The sequence below is a fragment of the Diadema setosum genome, chromosome 9 (genome assembly GCF_964275005.1).
Source record: "Diadema setosum chromosome 9, eeDiaSeto1, whole genome shotgun sequence".
NCBI classification, from domain to species: domain Eukaryota; kingdom Metazoa; phylum Echinodermata; class Echinoidea; order Diadematoida; family Diadematidae; genus Diadema; species Diadema setosum.
In genome coordinates, this window is record NC_092693.1 from 18,817,802 (window position 1) to 18,833,618 (window position 15,817).

General features: G+C 38.8%; 1 long non-coding RNA gene across 1 annotated transcript; it reads left to right on the forward strand.

Moving 5' to 3' along the window:
* The first annotated feature begins 5,941 nt into the window (after positions 1-5,941).
* LOC140233537 (uncharacterized) lies at positions 5,942-14,731 on the forward strand. The gene is made up of 3 exons (XR_011901548.1): positions 5,942-6,052; positions 9,561-9,643; positions 14,644-14,731. It is a non-coding gene; the product is annotated as an uncharacterized lncRNA (long non-coding RNA).
* Positions 14,732-15,817: the final 1,086 nt, after the last annotated feature.

Here is a 15,817-nt window from a genome sequence, read left to right on the forward strand (position 1 = left end):
CTGCTAAGAAAACACACTCTCCTGCCCGTTTTATGATACCAAATTTTAGCATAATGTAAAAGAAGACCCGCTCTTTCAGAAAATATGAAAAAGTCAAGTTCGGCTAGGTTGACCCATTTCACTTATTTTCAGTCCTCACGCAAAATCAGTGTGTGCGACTTTATGTTCGTTTTGTGGTGCACGGTCACATTTACTCTTTTGGCTTGTCATTTTCTACCGTTATAACACATTAGACGATAAACATAAGAAAAGGAGCGTTGATTTCACTGCAATTCATATTCCGTTAACATTAGCGAGGGACCCTTCGATATAAAGCCATAATTTCTGATAGGATCCGGGCACGGTTTTATGAAAGTTATCAGTCCTGACAAGCTGTCAGTTCCACACAATTACAAATCGTTGGAGGTCGATCAAAGCAGGTCCATGGTAACAAGTCAGTGACTCGAGCTTATCAATCAAGCAGAACCCATGGTTTTATTGAAATTATTAGAGACTAACAAGATGTCATAACTTTTATCAAACGGTGCCCTAATCTGTCATAAGAGTAAAATTACAGCTTACAAGTAGAATTGTGCTAGTTTTCAAATTAAATGTTCTCGACACTTTAAGAGGAAATCCAGTTCAAATAAATAAGTTAGTCTCATTAGAAAGAGTAAAATATTACGAGTTTAACGGTGCTTTTTTTTTTTTTTTTTTTTTTTTTTTACAAAACACCCCTAGTTGTTAACGAAGTCTTTTGTCCTGCACCCTCTTTTTGAATAGATTTGAATAGACCTATAGAGAGTTGTAGTTGTAGAATCCTTTTTACATTATAGGGCTGCTCTGTTTTATCCCGGCCATTTCAAGAGTATTTTTTTTTTTTCACAAAAACTTGAATCCTTCTTGGAATAACATGCTCTCTAATATTTCGTAAGGGGTTTCTAATTATCTCACCCAAAAGATGTTTAAAACCTGAAGTTAGGTCTCGACCAAAACCAGATGATATGATTTTTTTTTCAATTCAAATAGCAAACGTTGTTCGAAAATAACAATGAGAGACGTACTTTTCTGGGGGAGAGTTATTGTAAGAGGGGTGATTGTTTGGAGCCTAATTTTAATAAGGAGTAATAAAGTTGTCAAGGGAGGTAATGCTCCGCGGTGATCATACCAAGGAGGTGACAATCTCTTCCCACATCCTTGATATACTAGTTGTTAATGCCCAATAATGCAGTAGGGCAATTCTGAAATGAGCGTTAACGGTATAACAGTAAAATAGTTACAAAATTGATGAAACAATACAAAGAAAGCACACTAAGACAGAGACGAAGTACACAAATAAAGATACAGTGCACTCCCGATACAACGAACACGGTTATAACGAAATTTCGTTATAACGAAGCAAAACTTCTGGTCCTAAAATTATCGCCATTAAAGTCTATGTACAAAATTCGCTTATAACGAAGACGGTTATAACAAAATTTTCGTTATGACGAAGTCTTTTCTGAGCGCCACTGACAAAGAAAAACAAAAGAAATGTGCTCCGTTATAATGAAATGCGGATCGCATTCGAAAATGCATAGCGGAACAAGCATTTTTAAAGCGTCTCTGCATGAGCGAACGCATCATTGAATGTTCACTCCCGTGTATCACGCACAGTTTCCGAGGGGAACTTGCGTTATTGTAATACAATAATCTGAATTCAGATAAGGTTTGTTTCATTGTTCCGAAGTCCTTAATACAAAACACACAGATTCTGATACAACTAAATGTCCGTTAGTTCGGAAATGAAAGAGGGTTTGTTATTAAGCACACTTTGGCGTTATTCCAAAGGTTCGTTAATCCGATAATAACATATGGTCCTTATTCTTATTCTTATACGGTTCGTTAGTACGAAAATGACAGGAATTCAAAACGTTCGTTAATCGGAACATTACACAAAGTATCGTTAATCCATGGTGGAAAAAGGAGAGTATACACTAACAAAGCTTAAGAATTGCGATTCTTATAATCGTCTTAAGATAAATAAATCTTCGAAATAACAAACCTTTCTCATTTTTTTTTTCATTGACAAAATTTCTTCGGAATAACGAACCTTATTTCATTTTCGGATGAAAAGCCTTCGGAACAACGACTTTCTGTATAACCTTTCTCTTTTTTTTTCTTTTTTTTTTTTTGATTTATAAACCTTCAGAATGACGAACCTTCGGAAAATGAACAATATTATTTTGATCTAAATTATGAACTCTCGGAATAATGATTCTGCGGAAAGCGAACCTTCACATAGACAAACCATCGGAATCCCGGGGATGGCGAAACTTCGGAATAAGGGGCCTTCGGAGTAACGTACTTTAGTAAGAAAAAAAACCTTTGGAATAGCGAACTGTAACCAAATCGTACACAGTCATTTTCTACACATGTGTGACAACACAAACAACTTTATGCTCTTTTTAAAATGTAACATTTAAACGAGATTAAAAAGGTAATCTCCCATTTCACATAGCTTTCCAGCGTATGATGAGGATTCAACAAACAGAATTTTTTATGCATGGTTTCCTTCTTTCGTTATACATTGCATATTATAATTGTTCGGTTATAACAAAATTTCGTTAAAACGAAAAAAACAAAAACAAACTGCCACTCCTGAGCATTTCGTTTTAACGGGAGTGCACTGCACATGAACACACACGAGATAAATCCCTTGTAATGAGAGAAAGAGAAAGGTGAGTTATGAATGACAGGAATAGACTACCTTCACGGTGGACAGAGAAAAGCGAGAGGGAAGAGGAAGACGATGGGTCAAAACCAGGGCACGTGAGGCATGAGATATAAGTGTTACATGGAGTTGTGGTAAACGATAGACGATTGTGGTTAAAAAAATATTGCAAAAAGTTTAACTCTTTCTGAAGTGTAACATTTCTTCAAAATGTCTTTAGTTCAATGGTAAAGGCATTCAAACTTAAAACTTTTTTAATACTATACTATCAAGAGAAATCCAAAATTTCGGAACAGTAAAAAAAAATACAGATTTAGCGAAAATAGTTTGGTTAAAGGCATTGACATTTACTGGATTACCGGGTAGGATATGAAGGACAGCTTCGTTTTTTATGAATATAGAGTCAAAATACAGATTGAGAAATTAAAGGGACTGTACAGTACTGGTTGAGGTGGGGATTCATGTTTTGAACATTCCTAGGTGAGATAATGAGAAACTCTTATGAAATATGAAAGAGCATGTAATTTTTAAGAAGGATTCAATGTTTATTTGATGAAAATTGGTTTTCAAATGGCTGAGATATCCAAAAAAGTGATAATAATAAAAGGCGACAGGCCACGCCTTTTATTAGGATCTCTTTGTTTCACCTTGTTTTTGGATATCTCGGCCATTTCAAAACCAATTTTCATCAAATAAACTTCTGATACCCCTTAGAATTGCATGCTCTTTGACATCTCATAGAGTGGTTTCTGAATATCTCGCAAAACGTTAAATGCTAAATTCTCACCTCGACCAGAACTGTACACACCCTTTAAGCTTGTACATAAATCGTCCTAAATACAAACGATACAAATCGTAAATCCTTGAGATGTTGTTTTTATAAGATGATGTATCAGTATGGCACCTCCGTGATTCCTGGCAAATAATACAAAGAACTTCGTTTCCTGTAGTAATGATATTCTTTTTATTAAAAGTAAGATTGGGGTGGGGGGGGGGGGTGGGGACAATGACCCGGGAGGTAGTTACCCAGGGGGGTATTGGCGTGGTGCACTGTCCTGGGGGTAATTTTCCTCTTGATAGTTATAGGGGAGGAGGAGTTGTAGGCCTACTTATCCGGGGTAATCATCCATGGGAAGTTATCGGAGGGGGTAGTTATCGGGTGGAAGTTATCTGGGGTCTAGTTTTCGGAGGAGGGGATAATTAACCTGGGGATAATTATCCTGGTGGTAGTTATCTTGGGGGGGGGGGGGGTAGTTATCCGGGGGGTGATTATCCGGGGGGTAATTATCCGGGGGTAATTATCCGGGGGGGGGGGGGGTGTAGTTATCCTGGGGGTAGTTATCCAGGGGATAGTTCTCCGGGGGGTAGTTACCCAGGGGGTAGTTATCCAGGGGTAGTTATCCGAGGGGGTACCAGGGGTAGTTATCCGAGGGGTATTTATCCAGGGGGTAGTTTTCCTAAGGGGAATTGCCCTAGGGGGTTATTGCCCTAGGAGGGTAGTTTTCCGGGGGGTAGTTGTCCTAGGGGGTAATTACCCTGGAGGGTAATTGCCATTGGAGGGTAGTTGTCCGGGGGTAGTTGCCCTAGGGAGGAATTGTCCTGGGGGGTAATTATCCGGGTGGTAGTTATCCGGAGTGTGGTTTTCCAGGGGGTAGTGTTCCTAGAACCATTTCAATATGCTGCATGCTACAACTTAAAAAAAAAATTACATTACAAATCTAGGCCTACATGACATAAAAAACTTTGGTTCGATCCAGAAGGAATAGGCCTAACGTTAGAGAGCGGATGTCACTTCGATCTAACCAGACCGGTTTTTATTAGGATCGCTTTGTTTTTCTTTGTTTTTTGACGTCTCAGCCATTTCAAAACCAATTTTTAGGCAAATAAACTTTGAATTGTATGCTTTTTAACATTGCTCTAAGTGATTTCTAAGTAACTTAAAAGAGTTAAAAGGTGATTCTCACCTTGACCAATATACATGTACACTTTCCCGTTAATGTCCGAGATGACAAACAACGTAGATATACTGTGATTTCATGTTTCTCTCCGAGCGAGGTGTGATAACAAGTGCGTATGAACAGGATAACAAGTTGACTTATACGTCCTAAAATTCTCTGACTCTAGCTAATTTGTGAAAAATAATGCGAAGACAGAACACCGAACAGCCAGTCAAACAGCAAATTGAATCAACAGCACTCGTTTTCTTTTCACAGTTTAGGTTCTCGATCATCGATGAATTTATTGTTTGTCAAGGAATTGTGATGCCAAATCTCGAATACTCTTCCATGCATTATGGCATCTCGAACCACTATAAACCGGTAAGAGTAAGACAAAAACTGTCTAGTGGAATACACTGAATATCAAAGCTGCAGACCTATCGAGTCTCACGTACCGGGGTGCAGTCACGCCTTAAGGGTCTTTCTCATGCTCACAAGCCTGGCAGGCTTTTTCTTACGCCACACATGCACACACACACAAAACAACAACAAACATTTTTTTTTTTTTTTTTTTTTGACAGGAAGGCGTACATTGTAATAATATTATACCAACCCATCATGCACCTATCTGGCAGTTCGACCCATCATAACCAAGTGAACACAGACACGAGTACATGTTGACTGCGTCCTGACACGTTCCTCCGTTCTGACATGGGTTGCTGTCACACTCATCGATATCTGCGAAACAAGACAAACAAACAGACACACAAAACAAATAAACAAACAAGAGACCCGGGTCCCAAATTTGGCCTTATTTTTGGTCTCCCCCTCCCCAAGTATTGTGTAATTGGGGCCCCAGAAGTGGGGAATTGTGCCCATAGTATGTTCAAATGTAGTGTATTCTACACTAAAGCGATAATACATTTCAAATATGTTGAAAATCTGACTTTGCGTTCTCAAGAAGAAGATGAAAATGTGAAAAATTGGGTCCTAACTTGAACCTATCATTTTGGTTATCGAACTTTATACACCTGTGCAGAGTCACATCAGGGGCCCGTTTCATAAAACTTGTTATCAGTGACAACTGCCACATTTCTATGACAAATTTGCTCTCAGCCAATCAGATGCAAGGATTTCAGTAGCTTGTCACATCTATGACAACTTGTCAATGATGACAAGTTTTATGAAACGGGCCCCAGAAATACTCAGCGCGGTGTACATGACATACGCGCGCTACAATTGGACAAAACATGTCATGTGTCCTATGTGACGTAGTACCCCCGCGAAAAAAAAAAAGCGTCATTTCTCGACGATCCGCCGCAGCCGCGAGATGTCTTGCAACTTTTTGTCTTTAAGATGGACAATTTTGTGTTCACTTTTCTAGAGGAATGCGGAATGGAGGAATACATAGGAGTTTTCATCGGTGAGTACCCACCTCATTCACAACACTCATATAAATAATTGCCTGAGACATGGTCTAAACAGTCAGTTTTATTTAGGGCCAAATGAACTTTCGACACGGACACATTGACTGGTAATGGCGTAGCCGTAGGCGGCCATACGGTAGCTCGTACCTTTTGTACGTAGCCATGGGCTATATAAAGCTATACGTTAGAACTTGCTAATAACATGTAATAAATAAGTTTCAATCCACCCCCTTCGCCTAGTTTCATCGTACCATACGTGTAGGTTCCGTGCATGTACAGTGGAGGTGTAGCTAGGTAGGTTCACATCTATATTGTAGATTGGTTCTAACGTATAGCATATAGATCTATAGGGCCTAGGCCTAGCCCAGGGCTACGTACAAAAGGTACGAGCTACCGTACGACCGCCTATGGACGGCTACGCCATTACCAGTCAATGTGTCCGTGTCGAAAGTTCATTTTGCCCTAAATAAAACTGACTGTTTAGACCATGTTTCAGGCCCCTGAAAGTAATGTCCAGTCTAAAGAGCTAAGTGATTTTATTCTGAGAATTAGCATAATCAGGAAGGATAGCATCCCTTGAAAATATACAGAATAGGCCTACACATCATTTTGACAAAACAGGGGCCCGTTTCACAAAACTTGTCATCAGTGACAAGTTGTCATAGATGTGACAAGCTACTGAAATCCTTGCATTTGATTGGCTGAGAGCAAATTTGTCATAAAGATGTGGCAGTTGTCACTGATGACAAGATTTATGAAACGGGTCCCTGGTGTTCACTTTGACATATTGGTTGTTTAAAAATGTCCAGTCAGTGGCCATTTTTGCGTGGTGGAAATTGCTTTTGTGTGGGACTTTTGATCAAGATGCTGTGCATGTCAAGTTCTGCTTTGTTTTATGAAGACATTCACTTGCGTATGTGCGTGTGATTAGTAAGGGGCATTGTAGCACACCTGTGTACAAAAAATGTTATGCCTCCGCCACGAAGTGGTGCCGGAGGCATTATGTTTTCGGGTTGTCCGTCCGTCCGTCCGTCCGTACGTCCGTCCGTCCGCTTTCGTTTACGCGATAACTTGAGTAATATTTACTGGAATTTTACCAAACTTGGTCCAAGTATGAAGTATGATGGGGCAATTATTTGAATAGATTTTGGGTGAAATCGGCTGACGGTCAAAGGTCAAGGTCAAATCATGAAATTGTATCCGTTTACGCGATAACTCAAGACTGGATGGAGCAAATTTCAGCAAACTTTGTTGGAGGATGATATATGATGGGACAATTACTTGATTAGTTTTTCAGTGAAATCGGACAGAGGTCAAAGGTCAAAGATCAAGGTCAAGTTCTAAAATTTATCTGTTTACGTGATAACTCAAAACTGGATGAAGCAGCTTTCACCAAACTTGGTCCAAGGATGATGTATGGTGGGACAATTAGTTGAGTAGATTTTAGTGACATTGGCAAGAGGTCAAAGGTCAAAAGGTCAAGGTCAAATGCTACAAATGTTGCAATTTCCCCCATATCTATGCAATGCCCGAAGGTATTTTCTTGAAACTTGGTGTGGAGATGAACTACTGCGTAAAGATTCTCCAGAGAGAGTTTCATGTCATAAGGTCAAAGGTCAAAAGGTCAAAGGTTAGGTGAAAATGTTGCAATATTACTTTTCTCTCATATGCTTCAATGTATCTTCGTGGAACTTGGTACATATGCATGTACTGTCTGGCAGGGATTATCTAGGGAATTTAGGGGTCATGGGTCAATAGTCAGGGGTCAAAGGTCAAGGTCAACTCCTCAAAATTTTACTATTTCCCTCATATAGTAGTATATGCAATGCTTGCATTATTAGTTTCAAAACTTAATACATGCATTACCTAATGGAGATTCTCCGGGAAATATCCAGCCAGAAGGTCAATGGTTAAGGGTCAAAGGCCAGGTTTCAATGACCCCCCCCCCCCAAAAAAAAAAAAAAAATCTCTTTTGTACCATCATCACACTCTTTCTTCGTACCTTGGAAATTACTCATTGCATAAACTTTCCCAAAATTCCCCAAATATGTGTACCTGCACTCTTAGAAAATTATAGCAAACCCAGTTCAAGACATTTCTGACAAACCTGTCATTTCAATATTTTGCCAGTTATGTGAAACTGTCATGGATCACACATTGTGAAGACATTGTACTATACGCCTATTGGGAGAATCATGCATTATGGCGGAGGCATCAGTCGCCATAGCGACATTTCTAGTTTATTTCTAGGGGTGAATTTTTGTGTGCGGCCTTTGAGAGAATGGGTACTTTCCTTTGCTGTCCAGTGTATTTTTCCTGTATTTAAGAATTCCAGTAGAATGTTATCTCTCAATTTTTATACTTGATTGATTTTTTTAAAACCAAGTGCAATGTATCTATGTATTTGGCATCACTGTTTTCGTATCTGCTTCTCATTTTGTGTGCTCATCATTGGTGTGCCTTTATGCAATGAAATCTTATTACATTTTGTTTATGTTTGTTATTTGTTAATGTAGGTTTAGTTTGTTTTAATTGTAATTTTGTGTATATGATTGTATGTACTTGTTTCTTTTTTATTGCTTACGGCCACTTGGTGGAACATCTTTTTTTCTTTTTAACTCAAAGGCTACCCTGTTGAAAATAAAACAAATTAATGAATAAATAAAATTAAAGAATGTAGGGATACTTTCATGCAATTGATATCAAAAGAAATTTTGTAAAGATGTAATCAAGGGAGTAATCAGTCTATACGTAAATTGCACACTGAGAAAAAAAAAGAGAAAAGGTGAAAAAAAAAAGCAATCGTTGATCGGATTATCATTCTCACCTTCTTCGCAGTTCAGTCCATCATAACCTGCTCTGCATGAGCAAGAGTACATGTTGACTGCATCCTGACAACTTCCACCGTTCTAACATGGGCTACTTTCGCACTCATCGATATCTATAAAATATGAAATAGCAACTACAGATTATGAAGAAGCTAGATTAAAGTGGTATTCTGTAATAAAAACTAAAGTGAAAGAGCGGGATGTAAGTAAATGCAAATACATACGATTTTGATATAAGGCAGAGTACATTTTGTCATGTTTGTATCAGCCTTGAATTTCACCGGACAATATGGATTATACCTTCTCAACGTAGATTCAGCCAAGTAGTTATTTCGTCATAGATAATGACAGACAATATACTTTTTCATATCGTTTACAATTTATTTCCTTTCATGTTATTGCTAATTACATTTCAGAATTATAAATCATCATCTTCATTTACCTTTTCCCTGTTTGTTTTTTTTTGAACTTCACAAGTGCGAGTTATGAAAAATATCTACATCTTTTTCTGCATGTTCGCTACATGAGAGTCTTCAAAAAATCTAGTCAGTGACCTATGTAAAACTATCTTTAATTCTTATGAAAAAATCGTTTGCAAGCTGCGGCAAATAAAATGTATGTGTGGCAAGTTTTTCTTTTTTCCCTTTTCCATTTCCTTCTTGTCTTCCCTCACTAGCGTAGTACCATTGACTTGCAGATTGGAAAAATGTCCAGAATAGACTATATCATTTATCCGACTTCGCCAAGCTTCAGTGTCGTGTGAGTATTCATACTGGTTTACTTCGGAGGAAAGTAGGAGTAGGAAGTAGAGAATATGAGTATACTAACATATAAAATAATCTGCGAAACACAGTGATGAGAGACATGAGAGCATGTTGCGACACGGATTGTCGCCCCGGCTCGGAGCGACAATCCTTGACGGAGTTGGCGTCAAGGATTGTCGCCCCCGTCACGGATAAATGTTGTCCTGGCGACAATCCATGACGCTTGTGCAGTTCCCAACTTTTGACCTCGATGGCGACAATCTACAGGCGCGGTGGAGCACCCCAATTTGCATCTCATTATCGCCCCGTTCTATTTGAATTTCCAACGGGCATCTACGGCTGCCCGAAACTGTGTGCATGAAAAAGTCAAATCTTTACCTTCTCCTTGTGCCGCTATGCGTGCCGCTAGTAAACTCAAACTTCCCACACTATCTAAGCTTTTAAAAACCTTCCTTTTGATGAAAAAAATTATAAAATTTGCTGCACTAGAACTTGAGATATTTAAGCGTTTTGAAAATCACCTCTCGCAAAACATGCTCTCTGTTTTGTTTTGTTTTTTCCGACTGGACTATGGCCGGGCTCCAATGTGTCCGAAATTGGCAACATAAGTTTATCAGACCTCAATCCATATATGGTGAAAGTTTTCGCTTGGTTCCACCTGTACTTTTTGAGAAATCAATTTGTTTCTACAGGGTTTGGAATAGAAAATTGTAGTCAGCGAAACAATTGAAAATGACGTCATTTCTTTTCCCGTAATAATGGACATGCGTGGTACGTGAGATTCAGGATTTCGTGCTCATTGTTGGTTTGCATGTGACGCAGTCAATTTTGCTGAGTGTCGCATGGCGGTGACTGCGGAACTGCTGCCGCGCACGCTGCATGCAGCAAAGCGTTGTGTGTGCTGTGACATGCAACGCTATAGTCACGCGATTATACATGGGACCGACCTGTACGCTTTGCGTTCGTGTCATTTTTGACATCACCTTCTGTTTTTTTCCGACACAACCATGGCCGGGAATATTACGGTATGACATTTAAAATGCAAGCAGATAAATAAATTTCGGTGTACTTTGTTCGAATGGCGCTTTGGTTCCGCAATCACACTTCGTGAATTTTAGGTTGATTTTCGAGGCATATTTTTGGTAATTTTGCTCGCCAGGTTTTCGCTAAAATTTCACATTTTATCATTGTCAAATCCTTTAATATGTTATATGTGCATATTCGGACATGTTTTGAAATTCTAACTCAATTTTAATCCGAAAATAGGTTTCCTTAAATTGTTATTAGCTTGAGAAGTTGTTTACTTTTTCTCAACTACGCGAGTACATGTTGTTTACTTTATGCAAATGAGGCTCGGCTGCCGATGGATTTCTGCGAGATAATTGGGGTGCTCCACCGCGCCTGTCTAGTTCTGCGTTTTCAAACTGATTAGTCAATTAGACGTACGAGATATGTGAGCGTGATTGTATCCAATGTACAGAGTGCTATGTATGTGCAATGTGATGTGTGTTGTAGAGCTATCGCAAGCGACAGTTCAGTTTCCTGCAGTTGTTGACTGATCGGACGAACAGACACACAAACAAATAAACAAATAAGAGACCCGGGTCCCAAATTTGGCCTTATTTTTGGTCTCCCCCTCCCCAAGTATTGTGTAATTGGGGCCCCAGAAGTGGGAAATTGTGCCCATATGTTCAAATGTAGTGTATTCTACACTAAAGCGATAATACATTTCAAATATGTTGAAAATCTGACTTTGCGTTCTCAAGAAGATGAAAATGTGAAAAATTGGGCCTAACTTGAACCTCACCCTCACCCGCCCTCTCTCCCCCCCCCCCCCCACAATCCCGATCTGCCACGAACAAACTTGAAACTACAGTACAGTGAGGTTTGCAAGAAGATTTTGTAAATATTCCTTCGTTTTGAGGTTTGTCCCACACCCCACATCCGGAACATTGTGTTCAGGGGGGCCCCAGCTGGAGAATGGTGCTAATTTTTCATCACCCTAGCGATACTTCCTGACAAGTTTCGTTACAATGTGAAATTTGACGATGCTATTTCAAGAAAAAGAAGAAAAAGATAAGGATGTAAGATTTAAGAAAAAGAAGAAAAAGATACTGAGAATGTAAGATTTAAGCCGAAATTTGTAGCCCCACCCCCCCCCCCCCTAGGGCCCTAAGGGGTCACCCCGGATCCGCCAAGGAGAACTGCACAGTCATCAATGTACTCGTCAAACAATGGACTTATGGTTCTCCTTTTTCATGTTACGCCCAATGAAGACGTAGCCATGCTGTACCTGGAGAGCAGTATATTATACAATGATGCACAGGATAGAGTGCGTTAGCGTAGGCGTATAGTGCACTCTAGGGTATTTACAATTGTGAAACATGCACGAGGCGAAGCCGAGTGCATGTTGCACTGCATTGTAAATACCCGAGAGTGAGCTACGCCTCCACTAACGCCACGAAATAATCCTGTGCATCATTTGTTTTATAAAATGGGTCGAAAATTCGAAAACTAACAGCATTTGTCAGCGTTTTTCACGTACCTTTGTGGGTCAAGACGTCCGAGGATGTTCGTCCCAAACATTTACGCACGTCGCACTCGGAAATCCCGCACATGTAAGTACTGTACGTATAAGCGTATACGTACGCCACATGATTGTTGTGCACAAGAAAGGCCGGCTGGCAGCCCGAACGAGAAGTTGTTTATAGGATTGACAGCGCGTATGGTAGCGCGCGACGCACTTGTAACAACTGATTAAGTGCGCACTGCTAGTGTAAACATTGTGTCGTCAGTGACTTTACGCTTTTTTGCAAGGCCGTGCATGATAGTAAAAATTAATGCACGCACACGTGACTCATTTCAGCGCTTCCAATTGGCTACATTCTTGAACCCATTTTATAATTTACATCATCGCGTCGTAAACGGGTTGTAAATGAACATTTTCTGAATACAAACCCACCTAGTTGGCAGTTCGACCCAGCATAACCAAGTGGACACAAACACAAATACATGTTGACTGCGTCCTGACATATTTTTCCGTTCTGACATGGGTTGCTGTCACACTCATTGATATCTGCGAAATAAAACAAACAAATAAACAAACATATAACATAACAAAAGGAAAACAACAAACAAGAGACTGGGGGGGGGGTATCTTGCGCTTACCTTGGTATCGCAAGTTCATAATTCTCATATTCCACGCATTGATTCAAATTCTTGAACATAGCAACAAGCGGGAATGGTGTCCATTTATGTATTATGTCACACTGGCAAAAATAATTGCCATGTAGTTAGACAAAATGACTATGCAGTTTCAAAAAGGAAGATCAAAATGTTAAACCTAAGCCCAAATTTAGTCCCCGTCCAACAGCTGAATCTACCATAAATAACATTGTATCCATTCGCTGATATATTTATGCAGTCATTCTGTTTTCAAAGAAGATATTTTTGTTGTTGTTTGTTTTTGTTTAGATTCTCTAATCTAGGGATTTCTGGGGATCTTGTATCAAATGTATTTGACCATGTGTTTTCAAGAAGAAGAGAGGAAATGAGAAAATTAGGCCCCAATTTAGTTCCTCCCTGCCCCCCCCCACCCCCCCCCACCCCCCCCCCGTGTGCGCGTGAGGCTTGCGAAGTGGGATTATGTCTATTTATTTAGACACTTTATATTGAACACACGTTTTATAATTTTTTTTTTATTTGATTGTGCGTACTTGTTTCTTTTTTATTGCTCACGGCCCCTTGGTGGAGAATCTTTTTTTTTTTTTTGCCTTTGAAACTGAATGGGTTACCATGGTGAGAATAAAACGGATATTATTAAACGAATTAAAAATGTGGGGATACTTTCATGCAATAATTGATATAAAAGATTGTAAAGATCTTATCAAGGGAGTAATTCATCTAAACGTGAAATGTACAATGAGAAAAAAAAAAAGAATGAGAAAAGCTGAAAAAAGCAGTCGTTGCCTGGATTATCTAACCTTCGCAGTTCGGTCCATCGTAACCTACTGTGCATGAGCAAGAGTACATGTTGACTGCATCCTGACAACTTCCACCGTTGTGACATGGGCTACTTTCGCACTCATCGATATCTGTAAAATATGAAATAGTAACTACAGGTCATGAAGAAGCTAGATTAGAGTGGTTATAAAAAACTACAGTGAAAGAGCAGGATGTAAGTAAATGCAAACGATTTTGAAAGAAAGCAGAGTACATTTTGTCATGTTTTGTATAAGCCCTGAATTTCACCGGACAATGAATACATTGTCAGCATAGATTCAGCCAAGTATATAGATAATGACAGGCAATATTATTTTTTTTTTTTTAGTGTCATTTACAACTTATTTAATTTCATGTAATTGATGATTACATTTCAGAATTATAAATTATCACATTCATTTAGCGTTTACCTGTTTTTTTTTTCGAACTTCACAATTGAGCGTTTTGAAAAACATCTAGGCCCTACATCTTTTTTCTGCATGTTCATCACATAAGATACGTTTTTTATAGTCTGAGAGTCTTCAAAAATCTCCTCAGTAACCTATAGAAAACTATTTTAATTTTTCAAGAAAAATATCGTTTGCAAGCTGCAGCAAATAAAATGGATTCAGCCAAGTATATAGATAATGACAGGCAATATTATTTTTTTTTTTTAGTGTCGTTTACAACTTATTTAATTTCATGTAATTGATGATTACATTTCAGAATTATAAATTATCATATTCATTTAGCGTTTACCTGTTTTTTTTTTTCGAACTTCACAAGTGAGCGTTTTGAAAAACATCTAGGCCCTACATCTTTTTTCTGCATGTTCGTCACATAAGATACGTTTTTTATAGTCTGAGAGTCTTCAAAAAATCTACTCAGTAACCTATAGAAAACTATTTTAATTTTTCAAGAAAAATATCGTTTGCAAGCTGCAGCAAATAAAATGTATGTGTGGCATTTTTTTTTCCCTTTTCCATTTCCTTCTTGTCTTCCCTCCCTCACTAGCGTAGTACCGTTGACTTGCAGAGTGGAAAAATGTCCAGAATAGCCTGTATCTTATCCGACTTCGTCAAGCTTCAGTGTCGTGTGAGTATTCATACTGGTTTACTTCGGAGGAAAGCAAGAGTAGGAAGTAGAGAATATGGGTATAATAACATATAAAATAATCTACCTTCTTCGCAATTTGGTCCATCGTAACCTGCTGTGCACGAGCAAGAGTACATGTTGACTGCGTCCTGACAACTTCCACCGTTCTGACATGGGCTGCTTTCGCACTCATCTTTGTTTACATTGAAAACAAAGTTAAGGACAACAAATATGAAACAAAAAAAAAAAGGATTAGTGTTTTTCTTGTATTACTTTAAAGTTCTTTTCGTACAGTGTGTACACATACTGCCAGACCAAGCAAATGAGCAAATGCAGTATTATCCAAAGTGATATCTGATTGGATTTAAATGGTTCAAGAATGATTTTTTTTTTTTTTTTCACGCCTATACACCAATCCGACTTGGCAGCAAAATCCGCCCCCATGAGCGCACGGGTAGCAGTCAGTAGCAGTACATCCACATCATGCACTCAGCATGCGCGTGTGCAACTGGGACAATGCTGTTTTGGCGGGTGTTATGCCAAGTCGTATCGGTTGGATTGGTCTATGTAGGCAACCTGCCGACAAATACTTTGAGAGTGACGTAAAAAATAATGCATTTCTATGAAATGAACAAGGAGCCATCCTAGAGAACAACTTTGTGTCAGGACTTCTGTGCAACTGAGATATTTTAGGTGAGGACACAATATTCTAAGACTCTTGTCTCTCTAGAAGCTATTTGTACTCTGGTATTAAAAAAAATGAAGAAAAAAAAAAGGTAATCCAACTTTAGAGGCCTACCATTTCATAATTGTCAGTTATGGAGAGCGCAATGTTGGTTGTGAGGAAAGAAGAACTCTTCCTCTTTCCATTGATACTTAATTATGTTGACAAGGCTGGCCTGTTTAGTTGGTCATTTTCATTGACAGATCTCATCCATTCAGTGAGACATTCATTGTTCACTTCATAATATGTCGCTCAAAGTTCATGTGCTCAGTCATGCATCAACCATTTGTCAACATAAGTATAATTAAGTACTAGGTGTTACAAAAAAATTTCCCACTTTTGATCCTTTGTAGTTCAAAAACTATATAT